Source organism: Camellia sinensis, chromosome 12 (assembly GCF_055761805.1).
Source record: "Camellia sinensis isolate YWXY chromosome 12, ASM5576180v1, whole genome shotgun sequence".
In the NCBI taxonomy this organism is placed as follows: domain Eukaryota; kingdom Viridiplantae; phylum Streptophyta; class Magnoliopsida; order Ericales; family Theaceae; genus Camellia; species Camellia sinensis.
In genome coordinates, this window is record NC_138972.1 from 139,426,765 (window position 1) to 139,447,547 (window position 20,783).

General features: G+C 31.7%; 2 pseudogenes; one reads left to right on the plus strand and one right to left on the minus strand.

The window, feature by feature from the left end:
- Positions 1–10,892: 10,892 nt before the first annotated feature.
- LOC114300611 (ubiquitin-conjugating enzyme E2 35 pseudogene) lies at positions 10,893–11,351 on the minus strand (annotated as a pseudogene).
- A 6,476-nt stretch (positions 11,352–17,827) lies between these two features.
- Positions 17,828–20,160, plus strand: LOC114300117 (L-type lectin-domain containing receptor kinase IX.1 pseudogene; annotated as a pseudogene).
- The last annotated feature ends 623 nt before the right edge of the window (positions 20,161–20,783 follow it).

Below are 20,783 nucleotides of genomic sequence, written 5' to 3' on the forward strand. Positions count from 1 at the left end.
TGTAGGTGATCACTTCCTAAAAAAAAATCAATATGATCCGTTGAAGTATATAAATAAAACGACATTGTATCTCAACAACGTTATTCAAGATACTCAAATGACACGTAGAGCCTACGAAAGATGACACCTGTAGAGCCTACAACAAGGACACCACACAGGATGAAACCCCAAAGATTAATCCGGTTAATCAGATATACGATTAATCAGCGTTATTATTCAAAATTCAAATGGCGCTATCATTCAATTTGAAATTTAAATTGAAGATGAGGCATTCCTATTACCTGATGGCCCTCTATAAATATGAGGACCATCACACAAGACGGGGGATCAGAAAATCAGAAGTGAAATGATCAGAGAGAGAAAAAGAAATTGAGAGCTAAAGAAGTCGTTACAAGAAAGAAGACGATAAGCCTAAAGAACTCAAGAGCCTACGCTAATGGCGATGAATAGGTAAAGGATTCCAAACCCAAGAATTGTATTTTGTATTCGAGGGTTCAAAACCCATAACAATTTCAATAAAATATTTATTTTTCTTAAATTGCCTTTTGTTGTTTATTTTGTTCTTCATTAATCGGAGGTTTCATTTGTCTAAAATGTGTAATTAACGATCTGAAATACAGATCGGAAATAAGAACCTACTATTCAAATAATCAACACTGTTTAGTCCAAAAACTAAACAGTGGACATTTGTAACATAAAATTTTGAAATGTGTTGAAATACTTCATGTTTTAAAATTTGTGTCTACAAATATCATTATAATTTCTGCATATTTTCTCCTTTTTATGCATGAATTTTTATTTATAGAAGCAAGTTATTGGATAATGATAGTGAAAGAAGAGATCTAATGCCAACTGATTCTAAAAGTTTAACAAATTTTCCTTTTCCTCCTATGCTTGTTATTGGAGTGTAAAATGCATAAAATACTGTATTATCTATATGCTATATTATTAAGTGAATACCTTTATTGGTGTTGATGCAAAAATGAAGCTATGTAATGTTAAATCTTATACCAAAATTATCCAAAAAGATAGTTTTACAATTGCTTAAGCTGTACCCATTAGTAACTATTTAGGAAAAGAATATTAGAAAACTTACATCTCAAAATAGTCTAGTTTTCCAGTCTCCCTAAGCCACCTCACCCTCTACTTTGTTTTGCGCACACATGATGTGAGAGCGTTGCTACTAGTCATCCAAATAAGGGTACTAGCGATAGTAAGAAAACTCTCTAACTGTTTACAGCATCTATTGCATTGCCATTGCATTCTTTTTCACAATTCAATGGAAATTCTCATCACCTAGAAGCATAACTCATCAAATTTCTACAGACCTTAGCCTATTTTATACAATTTTAAACTTATTATAAAATATGCATCACTACTCCGCTAAACCCTAAGCAATGTTTCCATAGTCATCTTTTATTGTTTGATAAAATTTTCATTTAGCATAACCTTAAACTAGATAGTTTTCTATTTCTATTGGCATTCAGGTGCATGCTTGACTATGATCTTTCAAAAAGTTTACAGAACTGATTAGACTTTCACTAGTCATCACAATTCACAACTTATAGTAGATGTTAGTCCATTGTAAGGCAAATAGTAGATTTAAATCCTAAATCTGTGAAGTATTGAATTTCCTGTTAAACAAGAAAACAATCAAAACAAAAACATAGAACAAGTAGATACAAGCATTTAGGAACAACATAAATAATGGGATATCAATTTTCAAGATGCAGAATTTTAGAGAGAGAGAGAGAGAGACCTAGGGCTTGCAAATTCATAGAGCCTCCCAGAACTGGAGATGACAATCACTCCAACTTTGGCATCACAAAGAATTGATAGTTCCTTGGCTTTCTTAAGCAATCCATTTCTGCGCTTTGAGAAAGTCACTTGCCTGCTCGTCGAATTGTCAATTCTTCTGATGACAATTTTTCCTCTTCCCATCTCTTATTGAATTATCCTAGGGTCTTGTCTCTGGTTTACTCTGCCAGATCCAAACATACATCTTATAAATTGATCAAAACTTATTATCGATGAAAATTAGATAAAATGTTGTATAGCATTCAGTTACAAAAATGCACCATGTTGCACTTAATAATGTAGAGAGAGAGAGAGAGAGAGAGAGAGAGAGAGAGAGAGAGAGTACTGGTTATCAGTTTTTGATGGACGGCGGCAGCAGATGCATTTTTTGCTTTATAAGGAATGGCAAAAGCTGATTAGAAGTAAGAAGACCTGTTCTTTGGGAAACATGGAGCAGTTCTTTAGTTTGCATCCAAAAATCACTTGATGGTTTTCAGATGTGGAAATGTGATGTAGAAAGTTAGGCATACCTTGGCGAGTACATGAACATCAGGTAATTGCCTCACAAAGAATACAAAAAAAAATATTAATAATTCTACACTGACCACAAATTTCTTTTCACATTTTGTTTTCCATCTCACGTTTCACAACTGCATTGGAAACGTACTTCCACCACTCATGTATGTTTGCAGTGCAGCTGTAATAGATGAGATGTTTGTTTGCAATGAAGTTGTAACACATGAGATGGTAAAACCTAATATGGTAAAAAATTATGGTCATTATAGTATTATTAAACAAATAAAGTCATGAGAAGAGGGATGCTATATATCATTTTAGGAGTATTTCACCGAACCTTTTCACCTCTTATGTGGCTTGTCATGTGGTATAATAGATTCTATTTTTTTTTTGAATATAGTGAGTCTTGCATATTGATGCATATTGGTGAATCAATAATGTAGGATGACCATGTATTCTTACCATGTTGTGTTTACCAATTTATGTGTCAATAATATATTGCTTTAATGAGTCCCACCACTCATGTCATGACCCATTAAACCAATATACTATTTATTGACACATAAGGTGGTAAACACAACATGATAAGAATATATGGTCATCCTATCATTATTGTTGGTGAATTATTTAATAAATTACATAGAATGTTTCTCTAGATCAAGTTGTTCGTGGTTGTTATTGTCGCTTGTGTTCATTCCATAGACACGTTTGTGCATCACTAATATACATTACATTTGTTGTGTGGATCCATGTAAAAGGTGAAAAAAGAAAAACAGTGAAATGACATGTTTTTTAATGAGAAAGGTCATCTTTTACCACCTATGTGTACTCCCTTCAATTCTCAAGAGTAGTGGTATGATGACCAATGCACATTCTTCACTAACATGTAAAGGCCTAATTATGTTCATTTGAAAATTGTGACTATATACAAAATGCTTTTGACTACAAAGACTACTTCTAACAATACTCAACAAGATCAATCAAACACAAATTGGTGTTGAACTTTTGTGCATACTGCATATAGCAACTAGCTTTAGAATTAAATTCTTTAGTATAGGAACAATGGAAAATATTGTTATCAGTCAAGTGCATCTTTTGATGCTTTGGCAATACTTCACAGCAAATGCTATGTACCATGAATTTGTGCCCTGAATTCTATCCCAAAAATGAGGTGGATGGTGTAAATTTAAAGTTGGTGTGATGTGGGTCACACTTAGAATGATTGTGGTCCATAGATGTACTTTTCTATATAGTATTATTGATAATTCACTCTAAAGATTTGGAGATTCAGTATAGAAGACCCACATGTTGGGGAATATCATGGGTTTTGAGGACTAACGAGTTGACGTAGTGAATATAGGTGAAGCTCACACAAGCAACTTAGAGACTGATGTCAGATGAGGTAAGAGAGAGCGTAGCTTTCATTCACGAAAGCAAGTTAGGTAAGCTAACCCCGGACTTTTAGAACCACAGATACTATGGGTGACTTTTATTACTATTATTATATATACAATCAAAACTTTGATACAAGATCCATCCTATGGGTCATTGACACGTTGACAACAGACACTTGGGTGTGTTTTTACTTTACTTTTGGCTCTTTGTTTTAGAATCTTGAGAGAGCTTGTGCATAAATTTCATTCTAATTTTGACAATAATTATATATTAACATTAGTATATTGATTGTTATGTCCATGTACCGTAACTGTAGGTTAGTTTACATGCTTGTCAATTATGAGATGTTGAGATCTTGTATTTAGCTAGCATGCAAAGACCAAAGAAGCCTTTGTGGGGGTGTTCATATGTGGATTCTCTACCTTGTACCTTTTATGCAACAATTAACGGTAAAACACTAGAGGGGTTGCAAACTTGCAAGTTTATCAAGCATTTTATGATAGTTTACATGTGGGGACAAAAAAGTACCCCGAAATTGAAATGTGTAGACTTGATTTATTCTAGGCGTGGTCTGCATTGCATCAAGTTTGAATATACACCATACACTTCATTTTTGGAGTACATTTTTGGGGTACATAGTTTTTTCACAGAAGGTATGGCAAGTTTGTGCATGGATAAAATGTGTGATAGATCTTTATTTGTGAATTGCTTGTTTTGGATTGCACGATTATGTATGCCACCCCGTTTTACTGATTCATGTAAAACCTTTATGTATCATTTCTTGAAATGGTCCTGTATTTTATAGGCTATAGCTTTACTCACTATTTACTCTTTCTATTTCTTTATTTTTTGTTTTTTCCGAACATTCACCACTAGTTACTGAGATCAAAACAACTTTGTGATGTAGCATCAAAAGGTGTTGGTTTGGTGGCAAGGCCTTGGGTCTTGGGTCTTGGGGGTGTGCTCTCTCCCAGGTTTAGGATCAAAATCTTTTAGGCGCTAACAATTCCTTTGGACCATCGGACTAGAAGAAAACCCTTGAATTAACCATGGTGCACTTGCGGGAAACTCCTTGCCAAGGGCTTGTGCACCCCTAGAGATTAGTTGGACTTTGATTTGGATACACCATCGCCAATCAAAGAAAAAAGGAAGAAGATGAGAGACCAGAGAACCAATCCCAAATCAATATTCATATCAAAAGTCTAGTCTAGTATCTAAACCATTACATAAAAGCCATAGGCATAAGCACTAACTATGAAACCAAAAGGAATGGGAAGCTAACTAATAAAGAAATAAAATCCTATTAAAAACCATAATTTCTAATTATACGAAGATTCGTATATTCTTCAATTTATTGTCGTCCAATAACTTTTCGATCTCCGTTACTTTTGTTTAAGAAATGGGGGGATTAAATCCTAAATTTCATTATTACCATGGCCAGAGCAGACAGATGGGGATAGTAGGTGGATTGATTATATATGCTAGCATTCTTGTTGTTGTTACATAGGACTTGGTTTCACTCTTAAACATGCAAATAATATTGGAAATAGAGTAACCGTGAGAATGAGAAGTTTGTATATGCTTTGTGGAAATTTTAGTTTGGAAAATAATGTCACTGTATGAATTTTTTTTTGTTTTTCTCACCTCATCTTCATCCACAATTATTTTCTGGATATGGTGTTTGTTGCAAGGATATCAGTATGGTTAAAAAAAAAAAAACTACATTGATGTAGTTGTTGTGGTTCATCTTGCTAATATTTGTCTGTTGTGTGATAAAGAAATGTGATGCAAACGCTGAAAATGGTAAATCTGCTCAGTTTATATTATAGTGTTTTTTCTGGATATGATTAGTTTATGTAATGTACTTGGCAGTGTAAATTATAATACTATTTCACTTGTGGTGGTGGTGCTTTGAGGCCAATTTATCCACCAAAGTCATTTTGCATTGGGTTCTGTTTCAGTATCATAAAGCTAAATTGGCCACAGTTTTCATGCAGTTCTGAGGCAGGTTTATCTGAGTCCACCACCATCTCATATACATATACAGATTACTTGTTAGGTTTTCGTACCAATAGACATGAAGGTAATGGTTTACATGTGTGTTTATTACACTCTATTTGTTTTGGTAGAAAATATTGTTTGGAAAATATTTTTCACATTTTTTGGCTATTGGTGTGACGAAAATCAAAAGTCAATGGCAAATAAGCTTATTTGGGCAGAAAAAAAGTTTTTTATTTTTCAAAGGTGGAAAACATTTTCTGAAGTAAAGTCTTACCAATGCCACCACATTACCACTGCCACCTCCACCATCCCATCACCAAAACCACCACCTCCACCACTGATACTATCTCTAGCACACGAGTGTGAAGATCGTAACCAAATGTAGAAAACGTTTTCTAAGGAAAACATTTTCTAGAAAAAGTTTTCTGTAAAATATATTTTCCACTGTTAATGTGGACTCCATTATATTTGTGTTTAGTAGTATGAAAATATGATAAGTAATCTATTTATGTATAGCTTTAGTCTTCTTTTAAAATTCTAGTAGATATACATGCATATATGCTATGTTGTGTTACTTAAATTTACACACACACACACATATTTACTATAGATGAGTTGACGGATTTTAGTCATTTAATGAACCATCCCCCAACATGTTGAAGTGAGTTTGAGTAATCCTCAGACTCAATAGGAAAACTCTTTGGTTCACATCTCTTAAAAAGTGTGTACTTCATATTTTAGTTATGAAGCTTTGTGATCTTATTATGAGTTGTTATGATGATTAAATTTGTGATGAACTTGTTGTGAGGCTTTATGATATTTTGTTTATAAAGAAATTAGTTTTGGTTACGAGACTTTGTAGTGTTTGAGTTATGAACGAATTTAGACTTAGTTATGACTTATATTGGTAGAAATTATCAGCCATGTAGCTGAAGCTTTATGTGCATATTGTATAGACTTTTTTAGGGTGTGTATACTGTATAGTAACACTTCCCAACTCGATATACAATACTGTGCATGCTTGATGCATGTTCAGTGGGAGGACTGCAGGGAAACAAATGGAACATCTAAGTGATGCACGGCTAGTTAATACTGGGACTTCAAACATGCTATACTTCTATTTATACATCTTTGCATAAAAAAAATTGGCAAGAATCTCTTGCCCCACAAGTAGTTTTTGTAAGGCTAAGTTTGTATTGGTGATTTGTGAGAGAAAAAAGAATATGAAAGGAAAAAGATGGGAAAAAAATTGAAGTTGAAGCAAAAAAATTTCCCTGTCTTTTTTGTTAGGTTAATAAAATGAGTAGACAAATAAAAACAGTTATTTATTTTTTTTTATATATTATTTATAAAAAATAAGTATCTGTAAATAATTCTATTTCCTCTTTCTGTATATTATCCAAACACAACCTAAGTGCATGGTGAATTTTTTTTTTTTTGTGTGCAGATCATGAAGGAAAAAAAGCACAGAAGATTTGGAATCTCACACCTCTTGCTGCAAGGAAACAAAGCATTAATTAACAAGTAAAGAAGGTAAGCTGCTGATTATATATAGGTCTAATAAATTGTATTATAATCAAATTTGGTAATACCTAAAAGTTGTGTTCACACTGAAAAGTTCCAAATCAAATTCTGAAAGATTAATGTTGTTGTTCGGTCATGAATTTTATATTAACAGCTTAGCAATACGAGGAATATCATGGAAATGATTATTCAAAGTTTCACACTTTATACTTAATAATTTAAAATTGTCACACAAATAATTGTAGTACTTTTTTTGTTGATAGGAGGATCGTCAAGATTGATTATTTAAAGTTGTGTTCACACTTTGGAGATGAAAATTAAATAGTGATAAAAAAGATTAGTACGTGGAGGGTCATTGAAATTTAAATTTAATAATGCTTTTATAATCAACACAGCATTTGCAAGCTGTAAAAGTTAACATTTCCTTAGCAAAACTAGCTTCTAAGCAAGGTTTTAAAAAGCGGCCGTAACCGTTACGTAACGGTTGTGGTAGTTACCGTCACCCGTTACGGCCGCTTTTGCAGTGTGATTGAGATTCACAGATGTATCGGCCGTAGCAGCTGATATAGCGGTCGTAATGGTGCCGTAACAGCCATAACGGCCTGTTACGTACCGTTGCGTAACGGTTTTGAATTGCTTCTTTTGAAAAAACACAAAAAAAAAAAAGTTGAAAAATGAGGAAGATAGATAGAGAGAGAAGAGGGAAGATGGAGGAATAAGAGAAAGAGAGAGAGAATAGGGAAGATGAAGAACATGTTATTGATTTGTTGAAATTGTAAGACCTATGCTATTCTATTCAGCCGCTATCACTCAACCATTTTGTTTGTGTGTGTCTATTTATATATTGTTTAAAAATAATAATAATAATAATAATAATAATAATAATAAGAGTGGTCACTATCTATTTAGCTTGATTAATATATATATATATATATATGTTTAGGCTTTTATTTATTCTCTTACTTTTGTCATTATTTATCTTATATATAATAGCTAGTGATTGATTTTTTGTATAATATAAAGTCATTAATTATTAAAATAAAATGTAAAAAACTCAGTTTATAGTTATTTAAAAATATGAAATATATTGGATCAAACTTAAAAATTTATAAAAATTTATCAATATTTATTTTAAAACCCAATAAATATGATCATGGAAAAAAAATGTGCATATCAGTAAGTTTTTTTTAAATTGTGCGAAAAGTAAAAAAATTCACAGTTCCGGTTACCGCAACCGTTACGCTACGGCCTTTACACTCCGCAATCGCAACCGCGCCACCGCCACCGTTACGACGACCACAATCGCTTTTCAGAATCTTGCTTCTAAGATAAGATCCCAAATGTCAAGTTTTCACACTTGTTATGTTAAGGGTTTCATTTAGGAGAAGTTATTCGTAGCCCGATGCGACAATGCTGCAGAGGGCGGATTAGGGACCAGGATCTAGATTTTCTACCATATTTTTTTCTGTAGTGATTTTGTTGTGATAATTCAATGATTTGTGTTTACACTTGAAAGAAAATGAGGTCGTTTTGAAGTGTAGTGTAAAATAAAACAATCGTACATTTGAATATTATTATGTTTTAATTTTAAATGTGAATTGTAAATTAATGGTTTTTGTGTGTGTGTGTGTTGATGTGCCTTGCTATGGTAAAAATCATAACAAGATCATTGCGGAGAAAGAATGACAGAATCTGAGTATGTAAAGGGCATTTGATAGCATCAATTAATGGTATGGATGACATTATCGCATGAGGTATTGAATAATTTCTGTCCGTTAATTACAATTCGACACAGAAGACTATTATATATCAATTGTTTTTGTCAACGTTTTATATTATCAGAATACATGTCAGGATATTATTGTCGTCACTATTTTTCTTAGCGATTATTTCTAAACATGGAACCAATGTAGAGTATTCAGGTAGACAAAGATAGAAAATAATAACCAAAAATCGATGACATATATTATCTCTCATACTTGACAGAGATTAAATGATGGAACTTATACCTTTCCATATTAAACCTTCCCCACCTTTGAGCTCATTGCCTGATGTAAACACTTCAATACAATTTTCTTTTTGATCAAGTAAATAAAATTTTATTCAAAAAGGCATCAAACAAAGAGAACCAAGAATAGTGTCAAAAATTAAAAATTCAAATATTAGCAAAAAGAAGGGTTTGCAACACTTTCCTTGCAACTGTACAAAGTAAAAGTTTTAATAATTAATGTAATATGTGGATTAAGAGAATATATGACTTGATTTGAGCACCTAAAATTTGTTTATCTTAAAACAGAAATAGATGACAAAGAAAAGAAATTTGTTTTAGGTAAAAAGGTTAATGGGAGTTAAAATAGTGGGATTGCAATGGAGAAAAATTAGAAATAAGGAGAGGAAAATGGTGGTTATGTAACTATTGCCTTGAATGAAATGTCCTCTTATACCCTTATGCTGTATTTAAATCATGAATTTGAGTACGGATTTGAAAAGGAAAAAGAGAAAAGATAGGTGAAATGTTCACCTATTTTTTGCCTTTTTCTTTCCAAAATACTACCTGAATTCTTGATCCAAACAAAGTCTTAAAATATTTTAAAGTCTATAACTATAGCAGTTGGGGCATTTAAGAGAAATAAAAATAAAATGATAAAGAGTTTTCTTTTAATAATAGTATAGATAAGTGTATTTTTAGATTTATATACATGCCTCCACAAAATTCAAGTATAAATATCTAAAAAAAAGGGAAAAATATTTGAAGCCCAATAGCTAGCCATTTGGTAAGGCTTTAAGTAGGGCCAAATATATTTTCATACATTCTCTACCCAGCTTCAGATGGGCCACTGCTTGCCCCATTGAAGCCTGTAGCATTTATTAAGTCTTTATTATTATTATTATTATTATTTAAAACAATAATTATTATTATAAATGTTTTGGGTATGTTTTTAAAATTTTATTATTACTTATACATATTATGACTATTTGTAGAATGTATGTATAATGGGATGATTCCTTAAATTTATGAAAATCACTTTATTGACTCTGTATTTTGTAAGGGTAAATTACATTGACATCCCTTAAAATTTGAGAAAAATATAATAAGTTACATAGTTTTGATATAATTATATTAAACTCCCTTAAAGTTTTTAATTCACATAACGCTTAGCCTCTTTTCATCAATAATTCCGTAGTTGTATGGATAAAAATTAATGTTGTCATTTCCTTTACATTGAAATATATATTTTCTTTATATATCTTTTGTCATAATTCGGTGTAAGTATGAAAAAATTGTGGGACTACTTTGTATAATGAGATCATCTTAGTTGGGGGGTTGGGTAATAGTTGGTTGATTTATAAGCAAATAAAAAAGGGGTTTTTTTTTAAGGTCCCTGGTATTAACATTTTATAGCAAAAAGGACACAAAATATTTTCATAATGTCTAAGGTCCCTCAAGTTGATCCAGAGAAAATTGGTCCAGAGAAAATTAGTTCAGAGAAAATTCACATCATAGAGAAATTTGGTTCAGAGAAATTCTAAGGACTTTCCAGAGAAATTTTACAAATTTCTCTGATTTGAGAAAGGAAGGGAAAATTAAAAAATTGATCTAGATAAAATTTCAAATACCTACACTTACATCCATTGTGGTTCAAGGTAAAGCACATAGATCAGCAACAACCCTTCCCATTATCATATGTGTTTTTATAATGTATTTTAATCAAATTTCTCTGACTTCCGAATTTATCTTCAGAGAAATTTTGAATTTCTCTGGAACTGATATTGATGTTTGCAGATTCGTCCACCAAATTTCTCTGAGAATTTCTCTGGACTCCACAACCCAGAGAAAATTTCCAAAACAAATATTTCCAGAGAATTTCTCTAATTTGTTATGTATTTTTTTTGGTGAGAAATCGAACCTTGGGGGCAGCCATTAGGTATTCTTCAGGCAAAAACAATTCCAGCTTGAAAATCCCTCCTTCATAAGGAAACTGTGTTGGACCAAGAATCATGACATTAAAGTACCGCATGTTATCTTCTGAAGGCGACGCACTTGTTCCCGGCGCAGGTTCGTTAAGGAGACGCTGAGTTTCCTTGATGATTCTTTGAGGTAGATTGCTGTTAGCCATTGAAGAAGAAAGTTCGATTGCAGAGTACGCAAGGGTTTCAGAGAGAGAGAGAGAGAGAGGGGGGAGAGAGACTTTCAGAAACTCAAAAAATGCGAAATCGGTCGGAGAGAGCGAGGCTGCGGCCAGAGGAGGTCGGATCCAAACACGGCGAGTGAGGTTTTGCCAGGGGAGGTCAGATCGCGACATATCGCGACACGGCCCGCCATGTTGAACAAATCTGAAAATGTCACAAGTTTAAAATTTGAGTCAAATTTCTCTGATATATGTTTAGGGACTTTAGACATCAAAAAATAATTTTGTGGATCTCTTCCATTACGAAAAGTAGGGGAGGGACCTTAGGCCAATTTTCCCAATAAAAAATTGTGATCCAATAGTTCATGTTATGAGTGTAAATTTAAGGGTCATATTTTACGGGTCTTAAGCATTTTTTACTTTCTATTTATTAGATTATATTAATCAAAAAAATAGTTTAAAACATTGTTCAAATTGATTTAATTAAGATCTAATTAATAATTCAAAGCTTAAAAAAAAATTTATTAGATATACTTATTTTTCTTTTCATAAAATACTTCTTTTACAAACACTTGTATAAGATTTGTTTTTTCCAATTACTAATGTATAAAAATTAGCTCAATATTTTTTATGCACGTACGTTGGCACAAAATTGCTGATTTCTCCTTTGTCTTTAAATTGAAAGCATTTCATGACAAATACAATTAAAGAATGTGTCTTGCGTTATTGAATATAGAAGTTATTTGGTGATTTTAGGAGCTAAAAATCTCATTAGAGATTTGGTATTGATATCTAATCTTATGGAATTGAAGGTAGAAATATTATTTTGTCCTTTATTTTATAAAAATAGTTTAATATAAAAATAATTTTTAATATTAAAATAAAATAGTATAATAATATATTTATACCAAAAAAATATATATCAACATAAAATAATATAGTACTAAAATATAATTTTTAATATTAAATATATCAAAAACACTAAAGATATTTATAAAATTTCATATAATTAATATACATTCTTACTAATCTGATAATTATTAAACAAATAATTTGTTTTTTAAAATTCCTTCACCTAATAACCCTTGAAAGTGTTGCGCCGCTCGCTTTCGACGATTCAATTCACACTCCAAACATAAAGCGGAAACCCACGTGTTCTTCAACGTAGATTATTGGTTGGATTTCAGAAGCCACAAGCTTTTACCCTTCTATTTTCGCCACCTTTTTATTTTTTGTCTATACTATCTATATCTATATCTATATTATTATTATTATTATTAAAAAGTAAACAACTCATTTAGTTTTTATGAATCTTTTTTCCTTTTTTTTGTCAAGTAGTCATTTTTCCTTGCGCCAAATGTCAAATTTTTTTTTTTATAAAAAGAAAAATTTATGGAGAGGGGCACAAAACTTGAGCTTATAATGAATAGTTTCACTAATTAAACAACATAGAAGATATGTTTTTAATTTAAAATTAAAATATATATTTTAAGCACACTCATCTGATGGGCTCATACCCTAATTATATATATACATTATTTTTTCTCTTAAAGCTTGAATAAGGGAGGAGATCTGTGTTGTGTTGGTCGTATCATATCATATCATATCATCTTGGGTCATTTCAGAATTCTTTCAATATTAACTCAATTAGTTTGTTTGTTTTTATTTTTATTTTTAATATTATCATGTTGTGTCATTTTGAGTTCATATCCGATTCCTATTGTGTGAAAAAAATGTATCATGTCAAAAATAAATAAATTAATTAATACACATCAATTTTCTATGGTACGTGAATTTGATACTAATTTGACTTGTTTATTTATCTTCCCTGTGCAAATTTGACACTAATTTGATAAGATGTTGAAAAAAATGACTATTCCTAACCTACTAACTTTGTTGTATGATCTAATGTGGTCTTCTTCTCTCATCTTTATCTCTTCTAATTCTACATCATTAGTGGTGGAATTGAAAGGCCAAAATTAGGAGGATGAATAATTTTTCTTTTAAATGCCTTGCTTTCTCAAAATAAAGAAGAAATGATTAGACTTGATGTCGGATAAACTTGAATAATACATATATTCTTGGGTTAATTACACTTAGCACCCATGTATTTTCATCAAAATTTTACTTTAGTCTCTTCACTTTCAATTGTAGCAGTCAATTTCTTATACTTTAAGTCAAGTTGTAATGTCACTCTTTTATCACAAAACTTGTCTTTTGAAACTATGTGACATTTTTCTCGTCTTATTAGTACCTTTACACTTTTATTAAAATTTTATTTTATTCCCTTCACTTTTACCATAGTTCTTTATAATTTAACTTATAGTATAAGAAATTTACTGCTATAATTAAAGACGAAGAGATTAAAATAAAATTTTAATAAAAATACAAGAGTTGTCCAGTGTAATTTGTCCTACATTCTCACACTATTCATTTGGTGGGTAATATTGTCAGCATAGATCGCTTTCATCCTCGTTCAAGTCTAGCGATCTAATCGTTAGTGGAAGAAAACTTTTTATTGGATTGGTCAAGTGTTTATTTATTTTTTGGTTGGCTAGAATATGAAATTCATTCATACGTACGGTCATACCAACCAAATAGATAAAACAGATTTTTTATTTTATTTTATTTTTTGGGCCTAGTCAAACAAGAACAAATATTTAGGGTGACTTTGGTATTCAACGAAAAAAAAGTCTTATTTATATATATATATATTTGTTTTGTTTTTAGTGTTTTTTTTTTCCCAAAATTATTTGAAGTTTTTTTTACTTTTCAGGTTGAATCGGTTTTGTATAGACAAATTTAAAAAGTAAAAAAATATATATATATATATATATATATATATATATATATTTAAAAACAAAAAAAAGTAAATTATTTATTATTTTTTTTGGTTGTTTCTAAATTTTATTTTTATTTTTATTTAACTTTGACGGGAAAAAACCCACAAAAAAGCCATCAAAAGATCAGCACCAGAAACCCATTTAATTCAACTGTCGCACCACCATTTTCCGCAATGCCATCCTAATAAATAAAATCAAATCAAAAAAACTGAGATAAGTGAGCAACTTTTGGTGCACATTAAATTATGTTCGGTGTGTTATTTTTTGCAGGACCCATATAATTATTGGTGTTTGCATATATTTGGATTAGAGTTATTCACTAAAAACATTGGATTAGAGTGTAGAATTTGAAATCTATTATGAGTCTATTAATCGTATGAGATTACGATATTTTGGATTTGCATGTAAATAAGGAACTTATGAGAATTACCAGAGACACTAGGTGTGGCTTTGGGGCTTTGTTACTTTTGGTGCACATTAAATTATGTTGGGCGTGTTTTATTTTTTGCTGGGACCAATAATTATTGGTGTTTACATATATTTGGATTAGAGTTATTCACTAACAAAAATATATATTTGGATTAGAGTGTAGAGTCTGAAATTTATTATGAGTCCATTATGTGTAGGTTCTATTAATCGTATGAGATTACGATATCTTGGATTTGCCTATAAATAAATAACTTATGAGAATTGCTGGAGACACCAGGTGTGAGTAGGTGTGGCTTCGAGGCGACTTTGTTGAGTGTGAGCAGGTGTGTTTTAAGACACTGGGTGTGAGCAAGTGTGGCTTCAAAGCTTTGTTACTTTTGATGCACATTAAATTATGTTGGGTGTGTTTTATTTTTTTGCGGGACTTATATAATTATTAGTGTTTGCATATATTTGCATTAGAGTTAATCACTAAAAAAAAAAACAAAAAAATTGGATTAGAGTGTGGAGTTTGAAATCTATTATAAGTCCATTATGTGTAGGTTCTATTAATCGTATGAGATTACGATATCTTGGATTTGCCTATAAATAAGGGACTTATGAGAATTACACCGGAGACACTAGGTGTAGCTTCGAGGCTTTGTTGGGTGTGAGTAGGTGTGTTTTAAGACAAGAGGGTTTTGTTACTTTTGGTGCACATTAAATTATGTTGGGTGTGTTTTATATTTTGCGGGACCCATATAATTATTGGCGTTTTCATATATTTGAATTAGAGTTATTCATTAAAAAAAAAAAATTGGATTAGAGTGTAGAGTTTGAAATCTATTATGAGTCCATTATGTGTAGGTTCTATTAATCGTATGAGATTATGATATCTTGGATTTACCTATAAATAAGGAACTTATGAGAATTACTAGAGACACCAGGTGTGAGTAGGTGTGACTTCGGGGCTTTGTTCGGTGTGAGCAAGTGTGTTTTAAGACACCATGGCTTCAAGGCTTTGTTACTTTTGGTACACATTAAATTATATTGGGTGTGTTTTATTTTTTGCGGGACCAATATAATTATTGGTGTTTACATATATTTGGATTAGAGTTATTCACTAAAAAAAATATTTGGGTTAGAGTATAAAGTTTGAAATTTATTATGAGTCCATTATGTGTGGGTTCTATTAATTGTATGAGATTATGATATCTTGTATTTGCCTATAAATAAGGAACTTATGAGAATTACCGGAGACACCAGGTGTGAGCAGGTGTGACTTTGGGGCTCTGTTGCTCTTGATCGGGGAATGAATATTGTCTAGGGCTCGGATATTGGTGTCGAGTTTTTGGTCTCATGATTGTACTCTTTACAATTTATAATGGATCATCTCTCTCACTCGGAGATGAAGACAATTTGAGTTGAACTATGTATATCTCGTAGTGTGATTGTACTTTTTTCTTTGTTGGTACGTAAATGTGCTTCTATTTACATTGGTGAAATGTGGAATAAATCCCAACAAATTAACCATGTAATTAAATTATTGCAATGTTTGCATTCTTATTAATCGATGATACCTTAAATGTAAATAACAAATCACAATAATGTGAAGCCTTTGCAGGCACAGCCGTATATCTCTTCCCCAAAATGTGAATAACAAATCACCATAATGAAGCCTTTGCAGGCACGGCTGTATATCTCTTCCCCAAAATGTGTTCCACATAACACGACTAGGTAAAAGTGGGAATTTTTGACACGACATAATAACACGATTTGAATCGTACACAAAGTTAGTATACAAAGTTAACAGTTTAAGATTGACTATTTTTTAACACGAACATATGTATGATACGACTTAATAATACGAATATTGAACATGTCAAATTAGTGTTCAACCTACCTAACATAAAGGTGACACGGATAACCTAGTTATTGAAAAATTAAAATATTTTAATATTATTGTCACCAAGGGTGTCATAAAATTTTTATAGGTAGAACTATATTGACCCATCTGTGCTAGGTAGTTGAGAAACAATAATGACTTACCTAATGTGTTTTACAATTTTTCATTTATCAAAAATACCACATAATAATGTTACACAATAGTCTCAACCTACTTTAAGACCTTGTTTAATTAGAAAGATTGATAGTAAGGGAATTAACAATTTATGAAATTAGTGTCAAATTGATTATATAACTGAATTAGTGGAATATACAACAAAAATATATAATTCCAATTATATTTTTTGATTGACATTATTATTTGTAGGAACCAAGTGGTTATGGCGTGGCTAGTGGAAAGAAAAAGCCATAAGATCTTCCTTTGCGGCGATAATGCTAAACTGTAAAGTTCTCTCGGTTTTCTTATCTTGATCCTTGCAGGCTTTATTTTATTTTTTTTAAGCGTCTTTATCTAAAATATGGGCCTTTTTAGCTTTATCTTGATCCTTATAGGCCTCTTGAATCCTCTTTTTTCCTATTTCTTTTTTTGGCTTGGTGTTTATGCCTAATGTGACTTTACTATTATTATTGATAGGAATTCTCTTGTTAAAACCCTATGAATCAATTAAAACCCTATGAATTCAATTAAAACCTCATATTCATACTAGAACCACATGATTCAATAAAACCCAATTTAAGTCCAAGAATTCTTTGAGTAAGAACCTTTTGAGATGCTAATATAACCAACTAATCACTAACTTTCACTAATTAAAAAAACATTATTAGTTGTAAAATTAAAAAATTTCCCAATTTTGTTAGATAGAATACCTATTAAAATCTACATTATAACATATAAAAGTTTTAGAGACTAAGGCCCCGTTTGGGAACAGACTAATTTAGTAACTTTTTGACTATATGGCTAAAATATGAGCTAAAAAAAACTAGTATGTTTGGGATGGCTTTTTAGCTTTTTACGAAAAGATGCGCAAAAAGTAGAGAGAAAAGAGAATTTTTGACTTTTTGGTATGGGTTGTTGGCTTTTTGGCTAATTTAGTAACTTTTTGACTTTTTGGCTAAAAAATTCGGTTGCCAAACGAGGCCTAAGTGCTTGTTTGGGATTATCTATAATAGACAAAAAGTCAAAAAGTTATTAAAAAGTAAAAAAGTTAATACTATTCAATAATCAAAAAAGTTAGCCTAGACAGAGGGCAAAAAGACTAAAAAGCCCTTACTGACATACACAGAAATTTAAAAAAAATAAAAAATAAAATGCAGCAGTCAGCAGCACAGTGCACTGACACAGCACAGTGCACTGATGCAACACAGTGCAGGTTAGTGCTCGAAAGGGCACTTCGGTAATTTTGCTAGTTCATACAATATTTTAATACGCATTTTTTTCGTAAAAAGTCAAAAAATTATCCCAAATATACATCTTTTTTTCCTTAACTTTTTAAGTCAAAAAGTCAAAAAGTGCACTTATGTAGTTCATCCCAAACAACTCCTAAATTTTTTGATCTCTAAAAGTAAAAATTTTGTTGCAAAAGACATTTAGAAACTAATTTCTATCATCGTGAGAGTAGTGGCTAAAAGGTTGTCCCGAAAAGTAAAAAACAAGACTTTTAGCGATTTTAGCGACAAATTTTTTAAAATATCACTAATAAAGAGAATTTTAAGAACAAAATAATTTGGTCTCAAAATAGTTTATTATTTTAGACAAAAAATTTGATTCCGAAAAGATAATAATTTATCACTAATGTCCAATTTTCATTACTAAAAATATAATGACGACAACACTTTTTATAACAAAAATATTTAGTTCCTAAAAAATAATTTTATTTTTAAATTTTGATCTCTAAAATTTTAATTTTTTATAGTGCTAATACCCAAATAAAAATCTTATAAATTAATAATTTCAACGTGCGCCTAATCAAAGAGGCGAAGTGTCTTGTGTTTGCTTTCTAAAGATGACCCCAACATATGTAAAGGAGACTTGGCAGCAATGAGTTTGTGAGAATAAATTTGTTCACACTTCTATGATTATTTAATTTATACTCATCAAGAATTAAGAACTAATTTTTCTCACTGTGTGTAACTTTTGGAACCCATTAGTCCCGTCAAGTACTATTCTTCTTTGTTCTCTCTTCTTCTTCACCCTTTACTATTTCCCTCTTCAAGCAAATTCACTAAGCTTCAACTTCACGAAGATTGATAAAAAGTGTGAAAATATCGACATAATAGCTGATCCACCTGCTTATGTCAACGAAGATGGCATCCATGTCACCCCAAATGATGGGGGCTTGAACCAATTGCAAAAAGCTGGTCGAGCCATGCATAAAGATCCTCTTGTGAAAAATAATGTAAGATCAAGGCAATTCTATTCGACTTTGCAAATCGATAAGAAGAGGATGGGTGAAAACAACAAAAAGGCACTGGGGGTGGTTGTCGGCTCATTTATTTTGGTTATTAGTGTGTTAGCTTTGCTTGGATTTGTCTTGTGGAACAAAAGTAGTAATAAAGCAGCAAAAAAAGAAGATGAGCTTGCTATTGAATTATCCGGGGACAATGAATTCGAGGTAGGTACCGGACCAAAGAAGTTTTCATATGGTGAATTAATTCGCGCAACAAACTACTTTGCGGAGGAACAAAAGCTTGGAGAGGGAGGATTTGGTGGGATTTATAGAGGTTTCTTGAGGGAATCCAACCTCCACGTCGCTGTGAAGAGAATATCTAAGGAATCAAAACAAGGAATAAAGGAGTACTTATCAAAAGTGAAGATCATTAGTCGGTTGAGGCATAGAAATTTGGTCCAACTACTTGGTTGGTGTCATGAAAAAAGAGAATTCTTACTTGTTTATGAGGTCATGGAATATGGAAGCTTAGATTATCATCTCTTCAAAAAAAAAAGTTTCTTGACATGGGCAATAAGGTACAAAATTGCTAAAGGCTTGGCCTCAGCATTGCTCTATCTACACGAAGAATGTGAACAATGTATAGTGCACAGAGATATAAAATCAAGCAATGTCATGTTGGATTCAAATTTCAATCCTAAACTTGGGGATTTTGGATTAGCCAGGCTTGTTGACCACGATAAAGGGTCACAAACAACAATTTTGGCAGGAACAATAGGTTACATGGCACCAGAATGCCTAGTTACAGGCAAAGCCAATAAGGAATCAGACGTCTTTAGTTTTGGAGTTGTGGCACTGGAAATAGCATGTGGAAGAAAACCCATTAGCTTGAAGGTCCCAAAGAGTCAGATGAGAATGATAGACTGGGTTTGGGACCTCTATGGTACTAGTAGGCTTCTTGAGGCGTTAGATTCGAAGATATGTGCTGATTTCGTTCAAGAAGAAGTGGAATGCTTGATGATTGTTGGGCTTTGGTGTGCTCACCCAGATCACAATCTCCGACCTTCAATTAGGCAAGCAATTCATGTGCTTAATTTTGAAGCTCCATTGCCCATTCTCCCTACCAAAATGCCTGTGCCAACATACTTTGCTCCTTCGATGACTAGTTCTTCATCTTTGGCTTCTTTAACAAATGGCTCCACTGCAACTTCTGATCCATCTGCATCATATTTGTATACATCATCCATGAGTTGATTCATATAGTTTCTAGTACAATATTTTAATGTATTCGAGTTGAGTACTAGCATATTTTAATGTTTTCTTTTCTTTTTTTTATCGACAAATGTTGGTTGTTAATTGTTAGATTAGCATCTATAAGAGAATATCTCTCCACACTTAAGTGCTTGCACTCTCTTAATTCAACTCCCTTAAGGGGAATTAAACCCATAGCCTCTTTGGGACTAAGCCCTAAGAAAGGCATGGTGGCTAACCAAGTTAGGCCTAGTTGATTGCATATTTTAATGCATTATTGTACCCATGTATTCTAGTGTTTGTTTTGGATTTATTATAGGAACAACCATTTATATAAAGTTATTGTAATATTAATATACACAAACTTCAACAAATTTATCATTGTAAACATAATCCGCAGCGAGATATATATATATATATATATATATATAATATCTTTGTTCATGATTATCAAATGTTAAATATGTTTTGGAGTTTACAACCGTGGAAACAATATAACGAGTTGATAAGAACTTAATAATGAAATGAAAATATATTGTATAATGGTGCATTTATGCTCACTAACGTTATGTTTGGATTGAGTAATTTGGAGAGAAAAGAAAAGAAATGGAGTGATATGTATTTCT